Source organism: Geotrypetes seraphini, chromosome 3, assembly GCF_902459505.1.
Source record: "Geotrypetes seraphini chromosome 3, aGeoSer1.1, whole genome shotgun sequence".
Classification (NCBI taxonomy): domain Eukaryota; kingdom Metazoa; phylum Chordata; class Amphibia; order Gymnophiona; family Dermophiidae; genus Geotrypetes; species Geotrypetes seraphini.
This window is the reverse complement of record NC_047086.1, coordinates 123,278,347-123,297,198: the sequence shown is the minus strand read 5'-3', so window position 1 is coordinate 123,297,198 and position 18,852 is coordinate 123,278,347. Positions and strand designations below refer to the sequence as shown.

General features: G+C 44.4%; 1 protein-coding gene across 5 annotated transcripts in view; it reads left to right on the top strand.

Annotated features, from left to right (window-relative positions):
• The first annotated feature begins 3,380 nt into the window (after positions 1 to 3,380).
• LOC117356688 (L-threonine 3-dehydrogenase, mitochondrial-like) overlaps positions 3,381 to 18,852 on the top strand; it is an 84,337-nt gene continuing 68,865 nt past the window's right edge. For 2 of the 5 annotated variants that reach the window (XM_033936254.1, XM_033936249.1), the window contains exon 1: positions 3,381 to 3,521. The gene's annotated coding sequence lies outside the window, so the exon portion shown is untranslated. Of the gene's footprint in view, positions 3,522 to 4,421; positions 4,661 to 17,197; positions 17,231 to 17,472; positions 17,585 to 18,852 lie in introns of those variants that run through there. The other 3 variants (XM_033936253.1, XM_033936251.1, XM_033936252.1) reach the window with 3 other exon arrangements.

Sequence of the window (18,852 nt, the reverse complement as noted above, 5' to 3'; positions counted from 1 at the left end):
AAGCAGAATGTTTAGAGTGCTGTGGAGCTGCTGCAGCCCGGAGGTTTGTGTTTGTCTCGCAATGGGGGGGTCAGCTGCATAGCAGCGGTAGTGGCGTGGGGGGGGGGTAAATAGAAACATGCTGCAAATGCCGAATTCTACTGTACGGGAGAATGGGGGGGGGGGTAGAAATGAAAGGTTCTACTGCACAGGGGGATGGGAGGCAGGCAGGCTGGCTTCGGGGGGAGGGTGTGGGTGGAACAAAATCTAAAAGGCATTGATGGGGGCATTGGAAAGAGGCACTGGGGGCACTAAGGACATAGGAAGGGGCACTAAGGACACAGGACAGAGGCACAGGGGGCACTAAGGGCACGGGATGGAGGCACTGGGGGCACTAAGGACATAGGAAGGGGCACTAAGGACACAGGACAGAGGCACAGGGGGCACTAAGGGCACGGGAAGGAGGCACTGGGGGCACTAAGGACATAGGAAGGGGCACTGAGAACGTAGGAGACACTGAGGGCACTAAGGACATAGAATGGGACACTAAGGACATGGAAGGCAGCACTGGGGGCACTAAGGACATACTAAGGACATAGGATGAGACAAAGAAAAAAAAACCCAGACAGACATCTACTCTAGCACCCATTAATGTAACGGGCTTAAACACTAGTTACATATATATTCATACATATTCATTAAGGTTATCTTATAAAAATAGATCAGATAGTAACCCAGTTTGACAGATGTTTTTTTTTCCACTGAAATGAGCCAGAACCAAGGGAAGTTCATGGTGCTCCCACCCCTATAAATTAGCATGGTATGTACACAGTTTGTCTCCCCTTCACCTCACTATTGCAGCCTTCTCTCTCTTTCTTCCGTTCCAAAGCCCTACTCTTTTTTTCTTCCCTCCTGCCTTCTTTTGCCAGCACTCCCTCTTTACCCAATATTTTCCCCATTCCATGCCAATGCGAACCTTATAAAGACACAGGCTCTAGTTATAGAAATGATGTATTTGGGAGGCAGGATGGCTGACAGGGACAGCAATTAGTTACTAATCTGCCACAATAACATCTTCAGATGGGTTTAATGTATTCCATAACAGTTAAAAGGAATGAACATCACTCTTAAGCACCAGGCAACATACTCTGGTTTATGACTCTCAGAAGTCTGTTAATGCTAAACACTTTTCACTGTTTTGCCTCCTTCAGAAGTTTGTAGAATGTAACATCAACATGCAACATACACACTTTGATAACTGCAGGCCTTTAGTTTATTGTTGGGTTACCAAATATTTGAAATAGGTATCATCTCTATTAGCTGTTTCTAAAGGTTAGAGCAACAGACTGCCACACCCCCTCAGAAACAAAAGGGAGGGATCACAGAGCTAGTACTGTAGTCACATGCCTAGAAATTGCAGTCCTTAGAATGTGTAGCAGAACTGAATGAGCCCCAGGTAGAAAAATGAAGGGCTCCTTTTACTAAGCAGCATAAGAGCATATTGTTGTGGGCCTATGCAGGTAAATGCTCTATCAAAGAATTCCTATAAGTGCTGGAGCATTTACCTCAGGGGTCCTCAAACTACAGCCCTCCAAGGTCATTCACCCGGCTTCCGTTCGAGACTTTACTGCTCAAGTTCCTAACCATTGCTGACCTATTCCATTATGGCTTTCTCACTATAGCGCTCTGCAGTTCTCGACACTCCTCACTGCGCACTGCTAATAACCCCCTTGTAAAGTGGACGGCCACACAGCGCTGTCACACTTCCATGCTGCGTGACCCATCTGTTGAGCACACAACCCTGCTGCCGCTGGGTTTTTTGGAAGTTCAGTGCAACTGGGAGGAAACTTTTGGCATTAGTGAGTTGCTGGATATTTGGGCTACTTTATTGCAGGGGCTTAGTAGTACTTCACTGAATATTCCAAACTTCAGTATGCTGTTTCGGCTCTTTTTGTGAATACTGGTAGGTTTATATTGGTTAAAATTGCTCTTCATTTTAAATATTGTATTGTTCTTTCATGGGGATTTTTTTGCACTACAAATAAGATATGTGCAGTATAGATGGGAATTTGTTCATTTTTTTTTTTTCAAACTATAGTCTGGACCCCCAACAGTCCGAGGGCCTGTGAACTGGCCCCCTATTTAAAAAGTTTAAGGACCCCTGATTTACCTCATAAGCCGCTGATAATGCTTAGTAAAACTCAGTGTAAGTTAGGCTCCCTATAACTCTCCCAAAATAGAGGGGACCCCATCAAAGCTCCAGCTACAACAAAAACCTGCAAAAAGCAAGCACATTCCAGACCTATAGTAAATTTAAAAAAAACAAACCCCAAAACCTATCAGCATTTATAAATGGAAACTGGCATGCAATACACCAAAAGATACACATTGTCCTAAGGTTTCAATAAATAAATTTTAACAAAATTTTAAAAAACACTGTTTTTTCTAATGTCTGGGCATGATGTACTTCCAGTGTTTCTTTTGATTTTCTGTTTCTTAACTCTTTCCAAGGTTTACTGTCCATTTATTCTCTCTCACTATCCACCATCCATCTTTCCTTTGCATTCCTTATCCATCCTGTCCAGCATGCGATCCCTATACTACCCCAGCCCATATTTAGCATCTGCCTTCTAGTCCCATTTAGCTAATGCAAATTCCTGTGAGTCGTGGCATAGGAAAGGCCTGGAGGGGCCGGCCCGAAAGCAGCTTATATTCAGCTGTGTGTTCCAGCGAGAGAGTGAAGAAAGAGCTGTCTGACCATGCGCAATGTGGGAGGACTTTTATTCCTTATCCCTCTCAAACTACATCCATGGGGCTGAGGTAGGATTGGAAAGAGTAAACCCTGCAAGAGAAAGGGAAGATATAGGAGAGATGCTGGTCGCCTGGTGGTGGGGTAGGAAGAAGGAGAGCCTGGATTGGGAGTCAAGGAGGTGAGGCGATGAGGGAAGAGGAGATCCTAGACCACTATGAGAGGTGTCCATTAGGGTATTGCACCACAGTGGGTGCATGGTTGAAGGCCTTTATCCAGGATGTCAGATACCCTTGGCCTGTCCCTGATCTTTTCTTACTGGAAATAAATCTACTGTTTAGAAAAAGATAGTAGCTTATTTTGTCCTATATGGGAACAGCTCAAGTAAGCCTGTGGTAGGCCTTTTAATATATCCTTCAAGTCTTTTGAAAACATCCATATCAGACCCAATTTGCTCTAGGCCTGATCTTTCCTCCTGCAGGGCAATTTGTAGATAAACCCTCAAAACGGTTTCCTGAAATTAGCTCCTGTTAAGCCAACTGCCCTGGCCACTCACCAACCAGTTCTAGAACCTTGTTACTGGTAACTGGATGATGGGACGTCCAGAATGTTCTTGCTAGCCTATCAGGAGCGAGCTCTTGCCATATGCTATCAGGACTGTACTGCAGTCTGCTGACTAATAGCTGATGCAATAAAACAAGCCATTTTCGCCTGCACGTGGGAGCCTGGTTCTAATAATTGCCGTTACATTCTCGGCGTTTTATCATCGCTTTTCCGTTTGTGTGCCTTACTGGTAAGTGTATTAATTAAATTAAAAGTCGTTCAATTTTCCCAGCTGTGGCATCAGATACAGATAATGACGTTTGTGCTGATAAATTATCCTGTTTTTATATTTGCTAATAATGTCTTGGAAAAATGAAACCTAAAAAAAAGTTATCTGGCATTTTATCATATTAAAAAATGTAAAAACATATTTAAGTGTCGATTTTTCCGGGGGAAATCACAATTCGTGCACATGAAGGGAGCAAGAATGTGAATGGTGGCGACTTTTTGGGTGGTTTTCTGTGGCTTCCTTGACAATTATCGTATTACGGATCTTATTTTATGGGTGTGTACTGTACCCGTTGCCCTGTTTTTTTATCCCGAGCACCCAGTAGGAGTAATGTTTTCACCAACATGCATGTGTTCGGTTCAGGCTAAATCTAGAGAGCCACACGGGGACCTAATCTCCGTCTGGTCCTCGCGAGTTTGGGCCCTGTCCCATTCCCTCCCAAAATCTAGAGTTAACGCTCTTCCGCTGAGCTTTGTGGAGCAGGAACCACCGTGCAGGTTTGGAGCTGCAATAGGTGGGGTTCCCCCCCCCCTCTCCTTTCTTTCTTTCTTTCTTTCTTTCAGCTTTGGCCAATTATCGTAGCTTCTGGTAGCACTGATCAGATGCATCCCTTGGGAGCTAAATCTACCCAAGCGGCCCAGATGATCCCATTCATTCTCAGCCGGAACAAACTGGCTCTCCTCTTCACACTTACTTACCGGCGAAGACTGGAGCTTGTTTTGAGTGAAGAAACCACGAGAGAGAGGAAAAAGCTTGCGCAGATCGGCTGGTTTGAGGCGGCCGGGACTGGAAAATCATCGTTCGCTTCTTTCAGCCCTATGGCAGTAACTGGAAACCAGAGGATGCTTTGGGCCCTGACTTCCCTTTCTTTCGCCATTGCCAAGCCAAGTGCCGCTCTCTTACGTCGACGCCGGACCAGGATTTGCTTGAAAGAAGTCACCTGTTTCTCGGCAGGCTTTGATTTGGTTTCCTAGCGCGACTTACGAATCGTCTTCGGCAGCAAGTTGGATTTTGAAAAGATCCGTTTGCAACCGTCTACCTTCACTTTTAACCTCAACAGCTTAAGCATCGCTGTCCTCGTCGTGCAGTTGAGTTATAAGGTACACTGAAGTCCCTAAAGCCACAAGTTATCACCGAGAAAAGTTTTTCAAGAAAGGTTATAGTAAAAAAAAAAAAAAAAAAATTCTCATGGACGTAGTTCAGAGACGCATTTCAGTATCTAGAGATGTTATTAAGATGCACATTTTAAAACGAGGCTCCCTGTGAGATTGGTTGGAGCTTGCAGGCAAAAACCAGCCTGTCCTCAGGAAAGGGGAATTATCTCAGCTGAGGTGGCTTCTATTTGTTAAAGCACTGATACGGTTCTTAATAAAACTTTAGTTAATCATGTGGAGCAGGGTTTTCAAAGTCCCTCCTTGAGGGCCGCAATCCAGTCGGGTTTTCAGGATTTCCCCAATGAATATGTATGAGATCTATGTGCATGCACTGCTTTCAGTGGGGAAATCCTGAAAACCCAACTGAATTGCGGCTCTCAAGGAGGGACTTTGAGATCCCTGATTGGAGGGAGCATCTCGGTCACTTTACCTTTAACGTACTGCAGAGAAAGGTAAAGGGAAGGGGTAAAACGCGGACTTCGTGGATCTTTACCGCATGTCCTTAAAAATTTTGGTTTCCTTCGGTTTTTGACAGCTGCGGTTTCTGATTTAATGTCCGTGAGGTCCGCATTTTACCCCCTCTTTCCACTGCTACAGTTGTTGCGGTTTCTGATCCCATGGGTCTATGCTGATAGTTTTAATAATAATTAATTTGAGGAAACACTTCAGCTAAGGGAGGTCCGCGTTTTACCCCCAGTGCTGCGGCAGGAAAACTTATTTTTATAGGTACAAGCTGGTCTTGAACCCAGATCCGGAGGCTCTTAGGCAACTACACTAACCTCTAAGCTACTTACTTTGTTTTGGCACTTTTAGTCTCAGAGTAGGTTATGGCTCCACTTCCGCTGCTTGTAAGGATCAGTCAATTAAATGGCCCAAAGAAAATTCTCAAAGAAAAGAGCAGCCCACTCATTTCAAATGATTTTACCTATTTTCAAGAAAAGTACAGGATCTCAACTACTCTTCCTTTAAACATTTACTTCCCTTGGTTTTGGCAGCTGCTGTTTTCTCATTATCCTTTAATTCTGATGGATCTCAGTCACACTTTTTAACTCTGAGGGGCCTCAATGCTCCTCCTCACCACCACGGATCTACTTTGATAAACCTCAGTGCTCTTCCCCTCCTCCCCGGTATTCTCTGGAATGGAAACCACTTAGGAAAGTTCTAAGTACCTGTATTTTATCCCAGGACAAGCAGGCAGCATATTCTTGACTGATGGGTGACGGCACCGACAGAGCCCCAGTACGGACAATTTTAGAGTGATTGCACTCTAAGAACTTTAGAAAATTCTAGCTAGGCCGCACCGCGCGTGCGCGAGTGCCTTCCCGGCCGACGGAGGCGCGCGGTCCCCAGTTTCTTAGTTTCCGCGGAGCTAAGAAGACGCGTGTTTCCAACGGCTGTTGGAAATTTTTTTCAAGTATTTTCGCCTTCCCGCTCGCGCGTTTTTTCTCTTCGAGAATTTTTTTCCTTTTCTCATTCTAATTCGTGTAAAAAAAAAAAAATAATAAATTACTTTTTTCTTTCGTTTTTTGCGGTCGGCCCCAGCGGGGCCTGTTGGCACCATCGAAGCCTCAGGCTTCGATTTTGCTACAGCCGTTTTTCCATTCATGCCCCCGTCACCGGGTTTTAAAAAGTGCCAGCGGTGTGCACGCCCTATATCTCTTTCCGACCCGCACAAGTGGTGCCTTCAGTGTCTGGGTCCGGACCACAGGGCTGAAACCTGCACCCGCTGTAGTTCTCTTCAAAAGAGGACTTTGAAAAACCGGCAAATACAACAGCGGATCCTGTTCGGTACCGCTATGGAAGTTCCTCCAGTATTGACGTCGGCAACTTCCTCTAAACCGACACCGACAGTTTCGGTACCGCAAACTACATCACCGGTATCGCAACCAGTAGGTAAGCCGGCTAAGAAGCCTTCCCCTACTGTCCTCGGGCCGCCAGTCGAACAAGCAGTGAGCCAAGTCCTGCAGACTGCGCGCCGACCCCGTAAGCGCTCCGCTCCCATCGAAGTTACTGCCTCTTCATCGGCATCGACTTCACCGGAGCGTCGAGCTGCACCGCAGGTACCGAGCAAGAAAAAACCGGTACCGGTGCCATCGGGACCAACGTTGGATGAGCGTATTGCCTCTATCCTTCAGGTCCAACTTAAGGAGCAACTGCAACAATTGCTCCCGGCTCTATTGACTCCGATCCTTCCAGTGTCGGTACCCACTGAGCCTTCGGTGCCGATTGTCGATCAGCCTCTATTATCGGCATCGGCATTATCGGCACCGCAGAAATCTTTATCCATGCCTATTCTATCAGCAGAACCAAGGTCTCATCGACGCACTGTTCTTTCAGTTTCTGATCCGGTACCGGTCTCTGAATCCTGTACCGCTGTGCAGTCACCAGGTACCGTATCGACCCGTTCAGGGAAGTCGGTACGCAAGACAAAACATACTGAGACATCCACTCCACTCTCTCAGGGCCTCCTTCAATCGGTACGGGACCCTGACTTGTGGGATGACTCTGATGATCCCCTCGGTACCGAGGAGGATTATTCGTCTGAAGAGGATGACCCATCGGTGCAGGATCCTGCTGCTAAACCAGAGCACTCCTCCTTCACCAAATTCTTAAAGAAGATGTCAGTCTCTCTTTCTATTCCTCTAGAGTCTGACTCTAAAAAATCCAAAGCATTTCTCGATGCTTTGGATTTTGACCAACCTCCCAAAGAGTTTTTAAAGTTGCCCCTCCATGACATCTTGAGGGAAACTTTCTATAAAAATTTGGAAACTCCTTTGACAATACCAGGAGCCCCGAGAAAACTTGAATCTCTTTATAAAGTGATTCCTATTCCAGGGTTCGACAAACACCAACTCCCCCATGAGTCTCTGCTGGTGGAGTCGACCCTGAAGAAATCTGCAGGAGCTAGTGTTTATGCCTCTGTCCCTCCTGGCAGAGAGGCAGGGCCATGGACAAATTTGGGAAACGCCTTTACCAAAATGCGATGTTGGCCAACCGTTCAGGTAACTACGCGTTCTACTTCTCTTTTTACCTAAAGCATCTCATCCAACAGGTGACTTTTTTTCAAAGTATATACCGGACCGTAAACTTCCTGCTTTTCAGCAATGCACTTCTAGCCTTTTGCAACTCAGAAAGTTTATGGTCCGTTCAATTTATGATACTTTTGAACTGACATCATGGGCCACTGCTATGTCTGTGGCAATGAGAAGGTTGGCATGGCTTCGAGTCTCAGACCTGGATGTAAACCACCAGGATCGACTTGCCAATGCGCCCTGCCTAGGGGATGAGCTGTTTGGGGACTCCATGGATACCACCACCCAAAAGTTATCTGCCCATGAAACTAGGTGGGACACCTTGTTGATAAACAAGAAGAAACCTCCTCCTCGTCCATTTAGACAATAATCTTTCTATCAGAGGAGATTTTCGGCTCGGCCGGCTCAACCTCATCCTCCCCAACCTAGGAGACAACGTCAACAGCAACAACAGGCTCGTCAGCAGCAACAGCCTAATGTTAAACCTGCTCCTCAACCTAAGCCGACACAGCCCTTTTGACTCCCTTCTCCAGGGCATAGCCAGTCTTCCTCCCTCCTGTTCTCTTCCACAGCCCATAGGAGGTCGACTTCGAATTTTCCTCCCTCGCTGGGAGGTAATCACCTCCGACCAGTGGGTTCTTTCAATCATAGCCCACGGCTACTCTCTAAATTTCCAGACTCCTCCACCTTTAAGCCTGCCAAAAGAGTCTGCTTCCAACCACTCTCAGTCCCTCCTACTGGCTCAGGAGGTTCACTCCCTCCTCCTTCTCAATGCCATCGAACCAGTTCCTCAAGACCAGCGAGGCCTGGGATTTTACTCCCGGTACTTTCTAGTACCCAAAAAGACCGGAGACCTCAGACCTATATTAGATCTCAGAGATCTCAACAAGTGTCTGGTCAAGGAGAAGTTCAAGATGTTATCTCTTGCAACCCTATATCCTCTTCTCTCTCAGGGCGACTGGCTATGCTCTCTCGATCTCAAGGAGGCGTACACTCACATTCCTATCCATCTAACGTCCAGGCAATATCTACGCTTCCTCGTCAACTAGCATCATTACCAGTACAAGGTGTTACCCTTCGGTCTAGCCTCCTCCCCCAGGGTATTCACCAAATGTCTGAATGTGGTCGCGGCTTATCTCCGCTCTCACAATTTTCAAGTCTTCCCTTATCTGGACGACTGGCTGATCAAGGCTCATTCTCCTCAGACCGTTCAACTTGCTACCAATCAGACCATTCTCTTCCTTCAACTGTTAGGGTTCGAAATCAATCGACCCAAGTCGCATCTAATTCCAACTTAACGACTTCAATTCATTGGAGCCATTCTGGACACACTTCAGATGAGGGTATTTCTTCCAACAAATCGCCTTCACAACATACTGCATCTCTGTCAACGGGTGTTGCAGCAAACGTCCATCTCTGCAAACCACATGATGATACTCTTGGGCCACATGGCCTCCACAGTGCATGTCACTCCCTTCGCACGTCTCCACCTACGTACTCCTCAATGGACCTTAGCGAACTAGTGGTCTCAAGCGACGGATCCTTGCTCACAACTCATATCTGTGACCTCGTCTCTTCGGCAGTCGCTTCTTTGGTGGTTGACATCTTCAAATCTATCCAGAGGTCTGCTGTTCCATCTACCTCCTCATCAACTGGTCATCACCACGGATTCCTCCCCCTATGCATGGGGAGCTCACTTGAACGAGTTCCAAACACAGGGGTTTTGGACTGCCCAGGAAAAGAAACACCACATCAATTTCCTGGAACTCAGAGCGATGTTTTACGCCCTCAAGGCTTTTCAACATCTTCTTTTTCCTCAGGTACTACTCATTTGCACAGACAACCAAGTTGCAATGTACTACATCAACAAACAGGGAGGGACGGGATCCCGTCTCTTGTGTCAGGAAGCTCAAAGGATTTGGACCTGGGCGACTGCTCGTCACCTATTCCTGAAGGCAGTCTACATCCAAGGGGAACAGAATTGCTTAGCAGACAATCTCAGCAGAATTCTTCAACCTCACGAATGGACTCTCGACCCCTCGACTCTCCAGTCCATTTTCTCTCAATGGGGCACACCTCAAGTGGATCTTTTTGCAGCTCCCCACAACCATCAACTGCCCCTGTTTTGCTCCAGACTTTACTCTCCTCACCATCTGGAACCCGATGCATTTCTCCTGGATTGGACCAATCTCTTCCTTTATGCATTTCCTCCTCTTCCGCTCATGCTGCGCACATTATTCAAGCTCAAGAGGGAACAAGCCACCATGATTCTCATCGCTCCACGGTGGCCCAGACAGCATTGGTTCTCCCTTCTGCTTCAACTCAGTTCCAGGGAACCCATACCTCTTCCACTATTTCCTTCACTACTTACACAGCATCCGCAAACTCTACTTCATCCCAGCTTACAGTCTCTGCACCTGACAGCTTGGTATCTCTCGGGCTGACTTCGGCTCACTCTCTCCTTTCTCAGCCTGTCCGTTCTATTATTGATGCCTCCAGGAAACCGTCTACTCTTCAATGTTACCAACAAAAGTGGTCTCGGTTTTCTTCCTGGTGCCTTTTACATCACCATAATCCCATGTCTACAGCAGTGGGACTGGTGTTGGACTATCTTTTGTCCTTATCTGACTCTGGTCTTAAATCCTCTTCGATAAGAGTTCACCTTAGTGCTATTGCAGCTTTTCATGAGCCGATTCATGGAAAACCCCTCTCAGCTCATCCCTTGGTTTCAAGGTTCATGAAGGGCCTTTTCAATGTGAAGCCACCTCTTAAGGCCCCTCCTGTTGTATGGGATCTTAATGTGGTTCTTTCTGCGTTAATGAAGCCTCCTTTCGAGCCTTTGGCCACAACGCATTTTAAATTTCTAACTTGGAAAGTGGTCTTTCTTATAGCTCTCACTTCTGCCAGGAGGGTCAGTGAGCTCCATGCACTGGTGGCTGATCCACCTTTCACTGTTTTTCACCATGATAAGGTCGTCCTCCGTACACATCCAAAATTCCTTCCTAAGGTTGTGTCTGAGTTTCATCTTAACCAATCCATCGTTCTACCTGTTTTTTTCCCAAAGCCTCATTCTAATCCAGGTGAACAGGCTTTGCACACCTTGGATTGTAAACATGCTCTGGCTTACTATCTTGAACGCACCAAACCTCACAGATCATCTCCTCAACTGTTTTTGTCCTTTGATCCTAACAAGTTGGGTCATCCTGTATCTAAACGCACCCTGTCCAATTGGCTTGCTGCTTGCGTTTCATTCTTTTATGCTCAGTCGGGCCTGACACTGGAAGGTTCTGTCACGGGCCACAAGATTAGAGCTATGGCAGCGTCTGTAGCTTTCCTCCGTTCCACTTCCATTGAGGAAATCTGCAAGGCTGCTACTTGGTCCTCAGTTCATACTTTTACATCTCACTATTGTCTGGATGCATTCTCCAGACGGGATAGACACTTCGGCCAATCTGTTTTACAAAATTTGTTTTCCTAATGGCCAACCTTCCCTCCGTCCCTCTTCTTGTTAGCTTGGAGGTCACCCATCAGTCAAGAATATGCTGCCTGCTTGTCCTGGGATAAAGCACAGTTACTTACCGTAACAGGTGTTATCCAGGGACAGCAGGCAGATATTCTTGCGTCCCTCCCACCTCCCCGGGTTGGCTTCTTAGCTGGCTTATACTAACTGGGGACCGCGCGGTGCAGCCTAGCTAGAACTTTCTAAAGTTCTTAGAGTGCAATCACTCTAAAATTGTCCGTACCGGGGCTCTGTCGGTGCCGTCACCCATCAGTCAAGAATATCTGCCTGCTGTCCCTGGATAACACCTGTTACGGTAAGTAACTGTGCTTTATTGTAAACCGTTTAGATCTGTAATATGCTGAAGCAGTATATCAAATGTTAATAAAACATAAAACATACTCCATATACTTCATTATGCCAAAGAAAGGCTCAGCCAACTGGAGGCCAATTCTGGACCTCAAGTCGGTCAACCAGTGGCTTCCAGTCTCCACATTTCCATTTTTCTAGCTTACAGGAGGTACTTGTGGTTTCATGTGCTGGCACAGCATTTCCAGCTCTCTGTTCTTCCCTTCGGCCTACCAACGGCATCTCGCACCTTCAAGGTCATGGTGGTGGTTACAGTGCACCTCTGCAGCAGAAATAAACAGCCCAAAGTGAGATGGGATGTTAAAATTAAGTGTCCTGAGAACCCTTGAAAAAGCCACATGAGTAGCAAAATGGGTCCCCGTCGGGCTTGTCAGTAACTCTGCACACTTTAAGATAAATAATTTTTTGCTGTCTATATATAAAAAAAAATTAAAAAAAATAATATGACACAGTAAAATTTGGTCACACAAAGAAGAAGGTGGAGGCAATTAGGTCAGTGATGGAAACTACAAACCTTGAATGACTTAGTATTGGGTTGAAATATCCTTATCTAAGCAGGTTTTTGAGACCTTTTCACGCCACTCTCCCATTTAGTACCCTTTAGTGGGATTTGTTTTGTATTTGTGGATTGTTTCCAAGGAATCCCACATACCATCTTCCTGGATTTATTCAGAAAGGAGAATGATCCAATCCTCCCCCCCCCTTGTACCTTTCAAAGAAGTTGGAGCAGGAGGGTTGCTCAGTTCCACTTGGAGGCCTGCCAGTCCAAAATGGTAGGCCTTCCCAGTGCATCATGTGATGCCAGGGGAAGGGCTAAGGCCATGTTTGGCTCAGATGCCTAAGGCCCCCAAGCAGAGGGGCCTTAGGCACCTGAGCTAATCAGGACCTTAGGCATGCAAACTTTTTAGTGCATGAATAGCTCGTTTTGAATTGGCCAAAACTTGGATTGGATCAGACCCACACAGTCTTACTGATCAATTTTAGTGCATCTAGGCCAGAGTCCATTGAAGTCACAGGGTGCCAGACCTCACAAAAGTCTTCCAACATTTCCATTCCAGCCCCCTACCAAGTATGCATAATGACGAGGTATTCTCAGTGGTAGGGAAACCTCATGAGTCCACAATATTCAGGCTGGTACAAGAGTTGATGGAAAGGCTGGTCTTCATTAAAATAAACATCCCTCCTTAAATTTGCTTTTCAGAATAGCACCTCTCTCATGGTGCCTTGGATCTTCATTCCATAGGCCTGGAAGCAAAAACACACAGCAAAAACATTTTTAGGTATATTAAAAGCAAGAAGCTGGGAAGAGAATCAGTTGGACCGCTAGATGACCGAGGGATAAAAGGAGCTTCCAGGGAAGACAAGGCCATAGTGGAGAGATTAAATGAATTCTTTGCCTAGTAAATTGAAATTTATTGCAGAGGTGAAATAGCTCAGTGAAAACCTGAAGCAGTCGTGGCTCCTGAAGATGCTGATCCAGCGAAACACAGCCCTGTGTCGGGCCGACTGAACAACATGATTGTAGAGTCCAGTGGTGATATCAGAAAGCATAAACTATAATCATTGTGGTTGAGCAACATAAGACTGTGGTAACAATTTGCAATACAGCAAGAGAACGTGTGATAATTTTTAAAATGGGACAATGTGGTGTTGAAAGGAACTGAAACTGAAAAGGCTTTGCTCTAGACAGGTTTTCTGGCCCAATGGGATATTTCTGTTGAGCTATTTTATAAAGAAAACAGTTGTGTAGTGTCATTTGTTCACAGAGAGTGTGGTTTGTATGTTATTTAAATCAGGGTGATATAATAATATATTTATTATATGGTAATAAAAAACAAAACATAAATGCAATAAAAGGCTTCTTAAAGTTAGTATGTCTTCACCAAGGAAGATGTGGGGGAATTACTGGTATATAATGCAAAGACAAAAATTGTCACTCCATTGTGAACTGCCACTGTCTTCTCAAAATATTTAATCAAAACGAGCCTCAGACATACAGGCAGGACCAGCAGTACCAAGCCAAAGTAGTTTAAGTCAATGGGCTATGTCTATAATTACAGGCTACTCATGCAAATTGGGGGGAAGGTTCAGTAAAAAACTAGTTAAAGAAGGAACATGTGTGCTTGTTGAGCCCTTTTCTTCTGATGCAGCTAGCTATGTCCCTGTGAAACAAGGCTCTTGTTGAGGAAGGGTTAATGTTTGTACCATTGGCCTGCTGATCTGTTTGTACCATTGGCCAGCTGATCTGGGAGAAATGAAATTTGAGTATATCTGGACGTGGCTGGGCATGACTACGACTGAAGAATCATTTGTTCCTGCGAATGTATTGCTGCAGTGTCTGGACACAGCCAGAACTTGGTCTAATTACCTTTGAAGGACAGCTAGCTCCCTGCTTTGGAGCTGTGTGGAGCATGAAGAGAGATTGCCGGTGTGTGAATATTTGGTGCTAGTGCAGAGTCTGGAAACAGCCCGTTGGATTTTCAACTGTTTTCCCTAGCTAAGTATTTGGCTTTTTTTTTTTTTTGTTTGTTTGTTTTTTGTTTAACTTTGTGGCACACTGCCTTGTGACTGTACTGTTCAGTTTACTCTGCAATCGGGTGGGGTTCAGATTTTTCTCAGACTTTATGCCTGAGTGTTTTTTTACTGAACCTTCCCTCCGATTTGCACGAGGAGCTTGTGATTATAGACTTATAGCCAGTTGGCTTAAACTACTTTGGTTTGGAACTGCTGGTCCAGCCTGTATGTCTGAGGCTCATTTTGAATAAATATTTTGAGAAGACATCCTTTTCCTGACCAGTGACTCCTAACATGGAACCCAGCATCACTTAGCTATGGGTTCCTCTCCCACATGCTTCATTTTGCACTTGCTCACATTAAACATTATCTGCCATTTTGATGCCCAGTCTCTCAGTCTCAGGTCCTCTTGCAATTTTTCACAATCCTCTTACGATTGAACAACTTTGTGTCATCAACAAATTTAGCTATCTCATGAGTTATTCTCATCTCTAGATCATTGATAAATATATTAAAAAGCAGTGGTCCCAGCACAGACCTTTGGAGAACCCCACTATTTTCCCTTCTCCATTGAGAATATTGACCATTTAAACCTACTTTCTGTCTTTCAACCATTTCTTAATCCATAATAGGACATTACCTCCTATTTCATAACTTTCTAATTTGCTCAGAAGTCTTTCATGAGGTAGCCAAATGCCTTTTGAAAATCCAAATACACAATATCAACTACCTTTATCCACATGCTCATTCACAACTTCAAAGAAATGCAGTATATTAGTGAGGCATGTCTCTCATTAATCTATGCTTATGTATATGTTTTGTTCTTTATAATAGTCTCTACCATTTTGCCTGGCACAGACCTCAGACTCACTGGTCTATAATTTCCTGGATCACCTCTGGAATCCTTTCTAAAAATTGGTGTCACCTTGGTCACCCTCCAGTCTTCTGATACTATGTTGGTTTTTAAAGAAAAATTACAAGTTACTAATAACTCTGCAAGTTCATTTTTCAATTCTGTCTGCACTCTGGGCTGTATACCATCCAGTCTAGGCGATTCGCTACTGTTCATTTTGAAAGAGAAGTAAAGAGAAAATTCAAGAGTGTGCCATTGGAATTTGAGCCTATGCGAGGATTGTTTGGAAAGAAGAAGGACATTTGTGCGGAACACTTTGAGCTGTTATAGGGTTGAGAAATATCATTTTCTAAAATTAAATACAGAAAAAAAACTAAATAAAAAAATTGACCCAATACATCATCCACTGTTACGGAGGTTTGTTTGAGTTTCTCCAATTCATTAGAATTGAATGCTATTTCTGGCACCAGTAATTCCCCTTTATCAATCAACTCACTTGCAAAAATATTTTCAGGAATTTTTATCACACTTTTACTTATCCAGTATATAATGCAAAGACAAAAATTGTCACTCGATTGTGAACTGTCACTGTCTTCTCAAAATATTTAATCAAAACGAGCTTCAGACATACAGGCTGGACCAGCAGTTCCAAGCCAAAGTAGTTTAAGCCAACTGGCTATAAGTCTATAATCACAAGCTCCTCATTCAAATCAGGGGGAAGATTCAGTAAAAAAAAAACCTCAGGCATAAAGTCTGAGAAAAACCTGAACCCCACCTGATTGCAGAGTAAACTGAACAGTGTACAGTCACAAGGCAGTGTGCCTCAAAGTTAAACAAAAAACACACTCCTTGGTTTTGGCCAGGTACTAGGGATCTGAATTGGCCACCATGAGTATGGGCTACTGGGCTTGATGGACTGTTGGTCTGATCCAGTAAGGCTAGTCTTATGTTCTTATCAAGAAAGAAGACATGTCAAATGGACAGGCAACCCTGCAATGACAGGGAATAAAACCAGAAAAGCTGAAGAAAGACACTGGAATGAAAAATAAAATGCTCAAACAAAAGTAGAAGAAAATTTATTAAAGGGAATATGTCAGCTTTTCGAAATGCCCATTTCTGATACCTTGTATTTCACTTTCTATTTCTCTAGTATTGCTGTGCATGAGCGATTTCTTGAGATTTCCAGCTCAGTTTCTTGCCTTTATATCACTATTACTGATATATGGTCCCTAGTTTCATATTTGTTGAGGGTCTATATTTTGCATATGTGACCAGGATGTGGTATTCTAGCATGTAGTTTCTGTGTAGAGATCTTGTGGCAGTCTCATGTGAGTTTCTTTTTTCCCATTAGGTGGTGTAATAGTGTTTTAGGGCCCAGTGTAATATATACAGTGCTATGTGGGTGGGGCTGTTGGAGAGGTGGGGAGTGGGTGGGGCCATGGGTAGGGGGCCCAGTGTACTTGTGTGCCTAGGACCCACTAAAGAATTAATTATGCCCTGCCCAGTATGGCAATTATTATGTTCTTTGCCTTCGTTGCTATGCTGGGGTATCCTTGTCAGTCTTCATACCACTTGCCCCTTGCTGTCGCTTCTGACTGCTTTAATGGAAAACTCAATACTGGAGTCCATAGGATTTAGTTTTTCTTCTGTTGACTTTAATAGAAAATGGGATAAAATAACAGAAAAGGACAAACTGAAAATAATAATTTATTTTCTTTTACATCACAGTAAGTGTTAATTCTGAAGGGTTGGGGGTTACCACTGTACCCCCCCCACCCCCATTTGACCCTGAATAAGAGGATTAGACCATAACTACTCTATCCACAGATGAGCCCTCTCTCATGTTTTCACTTGTATCGTTTTGCCTACATGACCACTTAAGTAGGCATAAGAGAAGCCAGCCCGAAGTCGGTGGCGGGAGAAACCAGCTTAGGCACATTAGAGTTATTCTGGGGTTGTGTAGTAGCTGCAGGAATGTTTCCTGCTTGAATGACACAAAGATACAGGCGGGGTGGTAACACACATTTCTCTGCTTATCTTTGTACATGTTAGTTAAGAAAAGGTTTAGCAAATAAAATGCGATGTCCCGGACTGAAGGCACTTGTCGCTGCCACCAGCACTCAGTGCTGTGACATAGGAGCCAACTCCCACCGATTGAGGTGCTGCGATTGGCGTTAGCGGGAAGGCAGTGCCCTATATATATCCCGGAGCACACGTTCCCATCTGCTGAGCTATTAACCGCAAGAGAGGTAAGTTTGGCGCAGAGAGAGAGAGAAAAAAAGACTTGCTCCCGTCCTTCTAACTTAAAATTCGCTAAGTTAATATGGTCCTTCCGTTTTCTTTTCCGAGACGCGTTTGGATCAACAGAAAAATCCACAAACGGAAGTATGGAAAAGGGAAATGCGGGGCAATTGATTGAAATCGTGTAATTAACGAAAACGAGCAATCATTTAAAATATTTCGAACGGTCAACCAACGCAGTGAGGGATTCTGAGGAATAAAAGCGAAGAGTTGCCTCTTTCCGTGGGAAAGGATACCGGCGCAGCTGCACGACCCGGCAGGAGATTAAAATGGAGGAGCGCGTGTGTGTACGCTTGGTAGGGGTAAGGGGAGCACGTTCCAGTTACAAGTCTCTTAAGTTCCCGCTAAGAATGTTTCTCTGGTGTTCTTGAAGAATTCCGGGGATTTGATATTTTGATAAATTTTAATATATGCACGTGAACTGCAGTGAAAATACGAAATTTTGTTGTGGGATAACTAACTATACCTTTCTTCTACACTATAGTTTTGTAAGGCTATTTCATTGTGGGAAATAAGCCTTTTTGTTCTTAATAAAATTCTTACCTATATGCCTCACATTATAGCCACATTAGTTTTAATTGAATAAAGTGTCTTTTTAATATTTATCTGAGCTGCCCTTATTTTAGAGTAGACCCACTGCATAGCACACACTGCCAAAGAGCAGTTTGTCACTCATGATTTAAGGAACAGAAATTTTAATCCAGTAATTGCTTAAATCAAATGTGTGTACTGTATCTCTCTCTTTTTTATAATATTACATATCTAGGTAATAGTGCACCGCCAGCATACATATGGGTAGCTCATATAGGATATACAATCTTTAATGAGAAGCATTTTTATTTACACAGCCTGTCCCATCAAGTCACCATGGCAAGAGGCAGTGCTGATTCAGTTGATGCACTTTCATGACTATTTGTACAGGATTCTTCATTTGTTGCACACAGACTTTCTGTTTAGGAGGAATGATTTGTTGGAATTTTTATGCCATGCCATGTCAGTTGATACTGGAAGACAAGTGTGGCAGCCTAGCCAGCTACCTCTACCTTTGAGCCCCTGAATGACTGAGGGGAGGGGGAAAGAAAGGGGGGGGGCAGGAGAGAGAATGAGGAAAACCAGAATCTAGCTAGTTCCTTCCAAAGAGCAATTTCACTGTTTTTTGTTCTTTCTCCAGGTTTCTTTCTAACTTAATGTTTTATACATAGTTTACAAAACATGTATAGGTTTCAAAAATATAATCTTGGTGTTTGTTTGTTTGGTTTTTTTTTTTTTTGGGGGGGGGGGTAATTTTCATTTACATTTAGGGCTCCTTTTACAAAGCCGTGTTACCGGCTTTATCGCATACACATTTTTAGCGCACGCTAGCCGAAAAACTACTGCCTGCTCAAGAGGAGGCAGTAGCGGCTAGCGCAGCCAGCAAATTAGCACGCGCTATCAATGCACATTAAACCGCTAACGCGGCTTCATAAAAAGGAGCCCTTAGTTACAGTAGACATTTAATTGGCCTTGGTTACTATACTTGCCAGTCTGCATTAGAGATCAGTATAATAAGATCTCTTCATCCTTCTTCTCT